The 12,587-nt window shown below is 46.9% G+C and overlaps 1 long non-coding RNA gene across 1 annotated transcript in view; it reads right to left on the reverse strand.

Moving 5' to 3' along the window:
• Positions 1-12,587, reverse strand: part of LOC144806170 (uncharacterized) — a 103,670-nt gene that overhangs the window by 69,707 nt on the left and 21,376 nt on the right. The gene's annotated exons all lie outside the window — the stretch shown is intronic.

The raw sequence follows: 12,587 nt of genomic DNA on the forward strand, positions 1-12,587 counted from the left end.
CCCCAGCCCTTCCATTCTCTGACAGACAGAGGCTCGTCAGACGTTCCTATTTTCTTGTAACGAGAAAGAAACTTTTATTGCAGCTTCTGTCAACTGAAGAGATAAAAAGCCTGGGCGTGTTTCATTAACTACTGACAAACATGAACAATCAAGAACATGTGTTTCTGGAAAACTATCAAGCACCCAATCAGAATCAGCCGCCCTTCACACCCAGGAATTCTTGAGGCTTTGGAGAGGGTGAATTGCACGTGGTATAAGAGGAACATTACATGACTCAAAGCTCACTTCTCAGGGATGTACTGAAATGCCAGCCTCATGGCACACTTAGCCAGCTCTTCACCTCCTCCTCCTCAAACTGTTGACCAGCTATCAGGGCAAATGAGCCTGCAGCAAAGCATCGCTGGCTTGGTTCCACACCGGACCAGGCAATGCGGTCAACTCCATACTCCTCCAACTCAGCATGCTCTCTGGTCGAGGCAGTCCTAACCCCACATGGATGTTCCCCATCACAACTATTTTAATGGTACTAAGTTATGTTTCTGCTAAATGTAGGAGTCAAAAAGTGAAAGATTTTACTAGGAAGTACTGAAAGAGAAATCATGAAGTTTTTCAATATTTCTGAGTCTGCCACAGTACACAGGAGCATTATTTCCTACAGCAGCAAATCGTGTATGTGCCCTGTAGAAAGCTTGTTTGAATGAAACATGGAATTTATTGCAGCCTACAATTCATGCAACAACATAGAGTGCAAGATAACTTGTGTTATTATTCCAGCAGAACGAAATGCCATTCCTAATGTGTACGTCATTTTAAAGACAAACCCAGAAAAATGTGTGGTCAGTGTTGTTCTTCTGCCAGTTAAAAGACAATCTCCATTAATGTGTCAGTAATTAAAACACTATGAGAAACCCTACTCTATGGCAGGGTGCTGCCTGCCACTATATTGCAGGTTACTTCCAACATAATCTGATTTATACATACATACTCCAGGGTGCTGCCAGCTACCGGGTCTGCACACAGCAGTCTAGAGCCACTCAGGAAGGAGGTAAGCTCTACATTTCATCTTAAGCCCTTAGGTTACATTCACAGCCTGATGGGTCCGGAGAACTTTATCCTCGCTCTAACTGCGCCGACGTAGCCCAACATAGTCTGTGTTATGTGCTGGGTGATGACTGGCATCTTATTATCGTTGGCAGATGGATGAAGCTCTGATAAGAGCTACTACAAGAAGAGCAGAGAAACAGGACCACAGATCACCACAGAGTGACAACTGCCCAGAAGCTGAAGAAAGAACTATGGAACAGCAAACCTCCTACACCCTGGAGATTCTCCAGAGTAAGCAAATGATGGTAATGAAATGCAAATTGCAGCATTAAGGTCACTGTAACACTGGGCAGGGGACGGGAGGAAAAGAACCGGATAATGTTGAGTGGTGGTGTAGTGAACTGACGTCCTCCCCCTCTCTGCCTCATTATCAGCATGACTGGAACAGGGGAGAAGCCTGTTCCTGGGAACTAGCCGACGAATTGGATGACGGCCCTTTAACTGGAAGACACACGAGTACGCAGATCCGCCCCCTGATGACGGCGCGGGATTCCTAGTGGGTAAAAACGCGGAAGAATATGTCCTGGCGTGTGACGTCACCGACCGAGGATCGAGAGTGGGAGAGTGGCCCGGAGCAGCAGAGAACGGAGCTTTTGGAGGCGAACCAGAGGACGACAGGAGTAAGCCAGGAGGCCACTGGATCCATGAATCGCTGTGCCACACTCCCGAGGGAGGAGTGTGGCTACAACAGGTACGGCAGCGTTTGGCGGGCTGGGTAGGAAGACGGGGTTCTTCTAAACCGTAGCCGCGTGTGTGCCAGAATATCTGCCCAACCTTTCTTTGTCCTCACCGTGTAAATATACCCCTCCTCACCAGTAATCACGCCTCTGCACCCTCGCACATTTAATAAAGTGTTTAGCACCTTAGCACGGGTGTCCCCTGCACTTGTCCGGTTCCCTGTGGGAGAGTCCAGATAGAGTACATATCCTGACGATCTGTACCTGTTTCTTTTCCCTGGCGGAGTCCAACTAGGAGTTAGGAAGAACGGAAAATCCCCTGAAGTCTGCTTCTTAACCATCTGGAAACAAGACCATAACCAGACGCTAACACGGACCCGAGAGCTTTTCAGAGAGACACCTTGACAACCCGACATAAAAAGACGTTTTCCAAAATAAAACCTTACCTACCCCGAACTGGTCTTAGGTCTCTTCTTGATCCCACGCCACAACTGGTGTCAGAAGTGGGATATCCCCCTTCCATCCCACAACAGAAGATGGACCAAATCATACAACACCTTATAAAGGGACAAGAAAAGTTAGAATGGGCGGTAGAAAGACAAATGACGTCGGCTCAAGCAGACAGGGAAGTTTTCAAGAACACCATTACAGCCCAAATTGAAGGCTTAAATAAGGCGGTCCAACAACCCAGTGCTTTACCCGGTGGGAAACGAAGAGCCACCCCGACGCATCCCTCGGGAGTATCATTACAAAAATACAACGCAGGGGAGGATCCAGATGCCTTTCTGACTAACTTTGAAAGAGCAGCCCGGGCCTGTGGTTGGGCAGAAGCAAAATGGCCCTTCTTTCTGGCCCCATTGTTAACCGGGGAAGCTCAGGCTGCATACCAGGTGGCCAATGCCAGAGGGAATACGCCATATCAAGAGATCAAAGAAATAATCCTGGACCACTCAGGATTAGATTCAGAGGCCTATCGTGTATGGTTCAGGAAAGAAAAAGGAATTCCTGGTGAAAACCCCAAGACTCTATATCTCTGGTTAAAAATGACAGCCGATAAGTGGCTGAAACCCGAGAGCAGGTCCAAAGAAGAGATAATGACTAGTATATACTTGGAACAGTTTCTGGAAGCGTTACCATACGGAAGCCAACGTTGGCTTAAGCAACATTCTGGCTTCACTGCCCAACAAGCCGTAGAGATGGCCACCAATTGTTCCCGAGCGCAGCCTAGGTCTCTCCCTTGGGACCAAGAAAAAACTACAAAGATGTCCGCAGTACCAAAACCCGAGAGGAAGTTCAAAGTCGGCCCAGAGCAGCCAAAAGTGAAACCCATAAGAAAGGAACCAGTTTTCAAAGGCCCCCAGTGCTTCGAGTGCGGCGAATGGGGCCATATCGCTAGACTGTGTCCCAGAAGAAAGGCCCCTGAAGAACCAATGGAGGTGGGGTACATACCTAAGGCCGTAATGGACACCGCTGAGATGGGACCATCGTTCTATGTAAGGGTAACGGTCAATCAACGACAAATAAGGGCGCTGTTGGATTCAGGATGCAGGCAGTCCGTGATCTAAAAGAAACTAGTGCTACCCCAACAGCTCACTGCAAAAGGACATTCCTATGCCCTGGTCCTAGTGGACTACACAACTAGGTTTCCGGAGGCCTTTCCCTTAAGAATCCCCAATGCTAAGAACATAGCCGAGAAATTGATAGGGGGAGCGTTTCAAGTGATACGGGGGCACCTACCTGGAACTCTTGCTGCCACTTCGCCCCATAGCTTTCTTCTTGGGTTCCCCTCGCCGCCGCAACCTTCAAAACCTCAGCGCGGCCGCCGAGCAGGGGGAGAACCACAATACCCAGGATCCTCGGCTCCAGGAAGCCGACCGAGGACACGCCCACAACGTGCTGAAAAGACCGAGAGCCTTCCCGCGACGCGGGAGCGCCGGGAGAAGCCCGGGAGTGCCGGGAGAAGCCCGGGACAAGGGCGGGGCAGTCTGGGCAGTCTGGGCAGTCTAGGCAGTCTGGGCAGTCTGGGCAGAACGAGGCAGGGCAGGGCCACCCCCCTGAAAAGTAAGACTTTTACGATTATATGGCATATTGTATTACAGTTCATGTTTTTCAACTCTATTAAGGAAGTACATGTAACGTTATAGATTTTGGACCTTGTGTACATAGTCATACCTAGACGTGGTCTAAAAGATACAAGCCTTCCAGGGATCAGTACTTAGTTGCTATTGATGGCAAAGTCCAAAGGAACTATGGATAACTATCTAGTCAAAATGGGGAGTAAAATCAACAACGACAGAAGGAAATCACTGGGACGGGACAATATGCCTGGGATACCAAATACTCCCATTGATGACTGTAGTGATCTAAACCCAGCCCCCTTCTCTTCCACTGATGTCACTATTGATGCCCCTATAGTGGAAACCCCTGATATGCTTGTGGTTGATCAGGATATAACAGACGAGGATTCACCAGATAAATCTATGGATGCTTCAATACGACGCTCACCACCTAAGAGAGCGGTGAGGAAATGTAGGAAAATAACAACTAAGCGGGGAGGAACACATCATAAGAAAATGCCCGACATAGCGCAGAAGAGTACTGTTGGCCACAAAGAGACTATGACTATGACTATGATTACAAATAGTGGCACTAATACGGACTCTGATCTTTTGGACCTTATTGCTAAGATGCTTGAGGCTAAATTAGAATCTACTGTCAAGCCTCTAGTGGCAAAAATAGATGTCTTGACAGCTGAAGTATCTAGATTAGGTGGCCTTTTAAACCATCTATCCAACGCTGACAGCCCAAAATTGAGGGTAAAGGATGTTCAACCAGCTAATGTTGCACATAAGATACAGGTGGGAAGGGCAAGTGCGGCCGAACATAGGGAGATGAGCCAATTGGATGGCCAGTGTACACAGATCAAAACGGCTCCAGTAACCATAAAGAAAATCTGCCCAATTAATCTCCCACCAGATGGTGAACCATATGTGGTCGTACTCTCCAATGTCCCACCTCTAGACCCTATAGAGTCCATTTCCTGCCAGGAATCTCACGATTCACTTAAACATAAAACTGTCTCCTGGCTGAACAAGAATTGTGGATTTCCGATAAACTACTCGGACCAGATATTGACAACTAGACGGGTTCCGTGGATCGGAAATGCCAGGAAAACCTGTAGGGGTGATTGTGTCATCATTAATTTTAGGAACCCACAGCATGTTGCGACTGTGCTTCTTAGAGCAGCATCTTTGAGGCAGAGTGAGAATAGTGTGGGCGTGCACCCTTTGGAATACTTTTATAGCCATCTAGCTAAGGTCCCTCAATATAACACACCATCTAGGCCTTTTAGCTTTGACAAAAGTCCAGTCTTTGAGATAACAACGCACAACAGGTATCAGGCACTGAGTGCGTTGGATCAGAATGATTGACTTGCATTGACCGAGAGCTCTGGGTTGGGACCACCTTTAATTACACAAGTAGATAAACCTAATACAATTAATTTAGAGCTCGAGTTTGCCCAGATAGTAGTGCCCTTATTGAATCATGATGATAAGTCTGTATTAGGCTGTATTCCAATGGCTTTAGCAAGGGAAAAGTTTCTTAATTGTGCTAGTGATAATATTGGTACCTTAGGAGAGGCCAGTACATGTCGTATTGATAGGACTGTGTCTGAGAGACCAATTTCCAGAAACACCTCACTGGAAGTACTAAATATCGCATCTGTTTCACTGGATGATAATTCCACACAAGAGGAACTACTGAATGTATTCCTATCTGGTCCCAAAGATAATTTATCAGTAAGACTAATATCATGGAACATAGCAGGGCTAGCTAGGAATCTTTGTGATCTAGTTTGGTGTACCTACATTGAGGACTACGATATTATCCTCCCTCTAGAGACCTGGGCTCTAGAAACCCCCCACAGACTTGGGTACAAAACCTTCTATTGTGACGCAATTCCCTCAGTAAGAGGGAGGGCGTCAGGGGGTCTGGTGATATGGGTTAGAATAAATTTAGAAATAGAAATTACCCCATTGATAACCCATTCCCCTGATCTGCTGGGGTTAAAAGTGGTGACAAGGGAAAAAGAAATTCTATATTTAATAAACATTTACAATAGGCCGTACCCAGTAAATAAAGAATCTAAGGTTATAGAACATCTAGATTCCCTCTTAGATTCTCTAGGTCCAAATGCCCAAGTAGTAGTAGGAGGGGATTTTAATTGCAAATATGAACCTGTGTTGGGCTTTGACAACTTAATTGAAGAACAAGATATGGCTAATGATATTCCAAATCTGGATTCTACTGGGTCTGTTAAATGTACTGTAGCTGTAACCCAAATTTTGCAGTTGACAATAGGTCATGATCTTAGGGCATGTAATGGCTGCTTGCAGTCCGATAGACCAGAAGCCCCAACATTTCTTAAAGGCAACTGTAAGTCACATATAGACTTTATATTGGTCTCCTTGAGTCTATGGTATTTACTCATTGATCTCAAAATAGATGTTAGGACAGAGAGTCCAAAGAGAGAACCAGCAGTCTGAAGGACCAACTTGTCCACACCCGACCTAAGAATACCACTAGCCGTCCGCCGAATACCCTGTGGGACCTGCCCCCAGTTACGGGACATTATCGGTGTGGCAACTGTGTGGTGTGCCCGCAAACAACTAAAACGAAAACTGTCAAACTATCTGATACCTTCACATGGTGCCTGAACCGACACACCAATTGCAATAGCAGTAACTGCATCTACCTCCTTACTTGCCCTTGCGGACTCAAATATGTTGGGATGACGACCCGCCCTGTGAAAACACGGATTATGGAACATAACAGCAATGTACGCTGCAGAAAGACACAAACACGTTTATACGCACACTGTCAAGAGAAGGGGCATGCAGCTGAGGACATTCAATGGGTTGTGCTCGAATGGCATCCTTCATTAAATCAACAGGCCCTATTTAGATTGGAGCAAAGATGGGTACATCGCCTCCATTTAGAGACTGAGGGTTTGAATGATTCTGTCCCGTGGAACTCATTGTCCGGATAGTCGCCCTGTCCCTCTGTCTGCTTACACACCTGATTGTTATCACCACTACCTGATGACAACACTGGCCTCTGCTCACAGCAATATTGCACTCAGCATGCACTTTCCACGACCTTCCCTATAGGTGCTCACTGCCAGTGGGAGTCACCCACACTTCAGCCAACCAGTGCCTCAACGTTTGGCTGACCCAGTGTGTGTCTCTATACTCTACCGGTTCCCTCCCTGATACTGGCCCACTGAGACCCCTCACAGGCGTACACCAATACCGCTGGAGCAATACCAAGCAGATGGCAGTAGTTGTTTGATGAGCTCTGGTCTCATATCCCTTCTTGATTCCTTGCCAACCTATGCAGGACCAGTGCTCACATTTAATGTTTGATCAATTAATTACATGGGGCGTCATCATACTCACCTGGCTCCCCTATGGACACCTTTTAGTAATGATCTAGTCCGCAGTGTGCCTATGCACTGAGCCACTAACGACTTCCACCTCCGTTCAGCACCCTGGCTGTTCCACCGCCTGAGAGCCATATTTGTACCCTGTACCTGCAATACCGAGCTATGAGTGTACTCTTTATGTGCTAATGATAAGACGGCTGAATCACTAGCTGCCTTCTTTCCGCTCCCGATACCCCTCTCCAATATGACGGCGGGCACCGACACTCTGACGCTCTGACGTCATGCCGGTGCGCCGCCTGACGCGGAGTTGCGTCTTTGACACGCCTCCGCCTTCCACCGTATCCCTTATCTATGTGCACAACCAGCCTACTACCACGGCTGTTTCAAGCGACTTCGCGCGCCTGGACGTGGGACTAGGTACAGAGCTTACCAGCCCGCTGTACAGAGGTAAGGTGCTCGGATTGGGATTTTCTATGGGAGGCGACCCCACGGACCGCCGGGAGTCCGGTCACACTGGCTGGGTCACTGGTATTGTTTCCTCCCTGACACCCCTCAGTGACCTCAGGCGTCGGCCCCCCCCGAGGCCGTCGGCAGAGGTGGGGCACCGGGCGGCGTCCAAACGGGCATGCCGACCGCTGGTCTGGGGGTTGACTCGGCCCTCGACAAGCGTCCCTTGACAAGCGTCCCTGGATACACTCAGCGCGCTTGAGAGCGAGTATCAGCCGGCCTACCGATCAGCGGCCTGTGACAACAGAAGAGCCCTGCCGGCCCTGCCCCGGTGCTCCCCCAGGCCGCGACCTCCCTGGGTGGTGTGACTGCCCGGAGCACGCCGGGAATGTCTGTTTGGGACAACCATGGACTTGTACCTTGACCGACCTCTCCTCCCCCCCTCCCCCCCTCCCCCCCCTCTTTACTGTCCCCAGTGTTGGGACACTTACTTTCTCTCACTCCCAGATGGCAATTGACCACATAAACCACAACCATGTCCTTAAACCCTCTAGATTATTGCCCTACCTGTGCAGACCCCACGGGAGCAGCCTTGGGGCCTTTACGACCGCCATTGAGGGTAAGTCCCCCGTCTTTCCTTCTATTCTTGTAGTCTGGTTATATTGTACTCTGAGGCACTGCCACCTTCATGAACAGTGACACGCCAGCTGGCGTTAGATCCTGTCACTTCTGTATTATTTACTTATTTTTATTATTATGTCTATTCTTATACCATCAAACACTAACATGTTTGATGTAGACACTCTGTGTATGCTTGGAACCCCCCACCTAGCAAGGGTTTTAGGTGACACTCACTATCCCCTTGATGCGTAGTTAATCTCTTGTGTCTTCCGCACTTCATCATTCATTGCTTCACGTTAGAGAAGCAACACACACCCCCCTGATATGTTCACTGGGGGGTTGATTCACCAGCTGAAGTTTACTTCTCTTCCCATAGGGTATCCCGTTGACGCAGGAACCCCTCTCCGGCTGGATTCGACAACCCAACAGGTTGTATGCTGCGGATGCCTCAGCCTTATGCGGGGCCTCCTGCTAAATCACTAAGTTTATGAGCACTTTCTGTTTTTGTTTGGTCCTGAAGAATTGCCAATACAGGCATGAAACATGTCGACCTATTGACCTATTGACAGCTGAGGGTTGAATGGGACTGACTCCTCGTAGCTACTGCAGTCCCACTGCCCCTCACACGTTTTTATTTCAGGTGGTGTACTACATGATTAAAGCCTAAGCCGTAGATTATACCAACCTGTTTTAATCCACCTCACTCACGCTCACTACTTCACTCACTAGGGCCCTCACACCCTTACACCTATCGGCATAAGGAACAAAAGATCTCCACAAGAGTGTAGCACTTAGTGCTACCCGTCAGGCATTGCAGCGCCGGCCTGACGCTGGAGCAGGGAGCCGATGATGTTACGATACGACTAACTGGTGACATGACAACAGCCGTAAAACCAGTCTGTTGTGTGAGGCATCCCTAGTTCCGACAAGGGATTCCCTTCCCTGCTATATTAAGGCACGTTAACGCCTCGCACACGAGGGAGAGAGGAAGACAGCACACCGCACTACGCCATCATCCTTCTCTAGGGGAACTGTGTGCAATCTTTTGTTGCTCAGGACAGAGAGTGACCATCTTCCACTCCAATTATGGCTACATCCTCAACCGTTTTTAGTTAAACAGGACGAATAGGTTACAACAAATAGTTCACTTGGAGAGTTGCAGATAACTAACAATAGACGTGCACTGAGATGGCCTTATAGCCTAGCTAAGGATGAGACAATATTTATAATACCTTTCCCGACACTATTGGGTCGTGTAAGGAGCCCCTAATAGGCAGCCAGGGTGTTCTAGATCTACATTATAAATTGGTTGACGCTTTAATTCCCTTTCTGAGCAAAAATTGCAAAAGGGACAAGAACCCAAGCGAAGGCCATCTACAGTTGGCTAACCCTTGGTATAATAAAGAATGCCGTTTAGCGAAGCACCATCTGATCCAGACTGTCAAATCTAAAAACTTCCATTCTATAAAAGAAAGTAGACATGCATATAATAAAATCTTGACCCAGGAGAAAAAAGCATGGGATGATGCCCTATGGGACGACTTACTAACAGCAGCCAAATTGAGAGATCAGGGTACCTTTTGGAGTTTAATAGCCAAAGGCAACAGAAAGGGTAGATCATCCAAGGATCTTTACGTAGACGAACAAACTTGGTGCGACCATTTTACCAAACTCTATTCCTATGATGAACAGGGGTCGCCCTTACATAATAAAGAGAGTAATCTAGAATTGAGTATTACACCACTATGTTTTAGTAGAGAGGAAACTACCCAGGCACTACAAGCAATCAAAGTGGGTAAAGCCCCAGGACCGGACAAGATTCCTGGAGATTTACTTAAACATGATGTAGAAGTATGGGGGCCATACATTAATTTTCTATGTAATTCTATAGTGGCTGGAACACCAATCCCCGACAGTTGGAAAGGGGCAGAAATTGTAACGATTTTCAAAAAAGGGGATCGTTATGATCCGGGCAATTACCGCCCAATTAGTTTAATTGACCTTTTATAGAAGGTTTTTGCCAGGCACATTTTAAATAGACTCACAGAATGGATGGAGGGGACGCAGATATTGTCTAAATTCCAAGCAGGGTTTAGACCAAAAACTAGTACAGTGGACCAAGTGTTCAGGTTCACGTGCATTTGCTGGAAGTATATCAATATAAGAAAGGGCAGTTTGTACTTGGCATTTATAGACTTGAGGGCTGCCTTCGATCTCGTTCCACGGAATCTTCTGTGGGTCACATTAAGAGATATGGGGGTCCCCGGCGAGCTACTTAAAGAACTTATTAGATTACACACAGGGAATTATGCCAAAGTTAGATGGGGGAAGGGAGGTGAACTTTCAAAGCCCATTCCGGTGAGTCGTGGCGTGCGTCAAGGCTGTGTGCTGGCGCCCACGCTCTTCTCACTATATGTTAATGATATACCTGTTTACCTAAGGGACTGTGATCATGACTCCCCGAAGCTAGGAGATGAGGTGATTACGGCATTACTTTTTGCCGATGATACAATTCTCATCCACAGACTCCGAGGGGTCTTCAAAACCTGGTGAATTCATTTTATGGTTACTGTGTAAAGAAGGGGTTAGAAATAAACTCATCTAAAACAAAATATATGTCCATAAATCCGCAAAAGTCCTTTAGAAAGAATTTGGTTCTAAATAACCAAAAATTGGAATATGTGGGGAGCTTTAATTACTTAGGCATTATGTTGGATAGTAATCTCTCATGGAAGGGACATCTAGCAAAGAGTGAGCTATCTTTTAAGCAGAATTCGATGCCCATCCTAAAAGTGCACGGAGCTAGTTATTCTAAAGCCATTACACCGGCACTTGAAGTATTTAAGGCAAAGGCCCAATCAGCGGCACTTTACGGTGCCGAGGTTTGGGGACATCATTGTAAACGCAATTTTGAAAAGGAAGAGAACCATTTTTTGCGTAGATTACTTAAACTACCAACTAGAACTCCCTTAGTTCCAATGCTTTTAGATTTGGATCTTAAAAGGACGGATTATCAAGCAGCTCTTAGACCTTTGCTGTACTGGATAAGATTGTGGACAACCCCGGAGTTGTGTAACTATAAAAGTGGTCTGATAGAAATTATTCAGATTGATGAATACAAGAAAATCGCCTGGCTAAAACATGTTTCCCTTTGGTGTACCAGGTTAGGGCTGTCCCATTTTTGGGACGAACCCCAGAATATGACACTAGTGTGTGTAAAAAGCTCCTTAAGTCAACTTACTGGTCCAACGTCAATGATGAGCTATTTCATAGCCCATCTACTGGCATATTGACCCAGGAATTTATGATTATAATAGATAATGCTGCATTCGAACCATTTATAGATGAAATAGGACCACCAATAGCAAAAACCTTATATTTGCAATTTAGATATGGGGTATTACAGATAAATGCTAAAACATGCAATTGGGGAGGTAACAACGATAATGGCCTCTGTTCCCTTTGCTCATTAAAGGCAAAGGAAGATGATGTCTGTGAGAAGTTGGCCTGGTAGGGGATGTTTCCAATTCTGGAACCACCTACTACCTGACCAAACAATCCCCTTATGGTGTCTGGTTGTAAGTCAACCTTATTAGACAAGCTATCCTAGGGGTAGCATGGACTAAGCAGCCTAAAGGCTTAACTTAAGAGGTCGTGTTAAGCGAGCTGTTTTACCACATACAATCCTGTAATACCAAATGAAAGGACACCACACAAGTATATATTATAAAAATATATGTGTTTATTACTAAAAACAATCCCCAGTATTCTTTATGAATAAAGGGGCACAAGCGTTAAATCAAAAGCACTGTTTAAACATACAAAGTTGCACAATTATGGATGAGGGCAGGGGGCCACTCGAACCATATACTAAACAAGTGGTATAAGAGAGGCCACTCGAACAGTGGTTAGGCCTAGGGCCTAGGGAATCGCTGGGAGCAGTCAGGACAAGCAATGCTGAAGTCGGGAATGGCCCTCGGGATTCGGGAGATGTGCGGAAAGCGCACGCATGCACCAATGTTAACCAATGGTGCGTAAAAGTCAAATAGTTAAAGTTTAAGGACACTTCCGCTGGACCTAGAGGAACAAAACTTAACACACAGACCCTAGAGGTGTGCACCAGTGTGGGAACACCGGCGGAGCAAAGTTACCTCACCCACAGGAAGTGGGTGCACAGGGTCGAAGTGGCGTCGGGTTTTGACACGCAGGCTCTTGGTGCTTGAAGCTGAAAGGGCTGCAGGCAGGGTGAAGACGAAGTGTCCGGTGGAGTCCAAGGGTGGACTCAAGTTGTA

The sequence above is a fragment of the Lissotriton helveticus genome, assembly GCF_964261635.1.
Source record: "Lissotriton helveticus chromosome 1_1 unlocalized genomic scaffold, aLisHel1.1 SUPER_1_unloc_50, whole genome shotgun sequence".
Classification (NCBI taxonomy): Eukaryota; Metazoa; Chordata; class Amphibia; order Caudata; family Salamandridae; genus Lissotriton; species Lissotriton helveticus.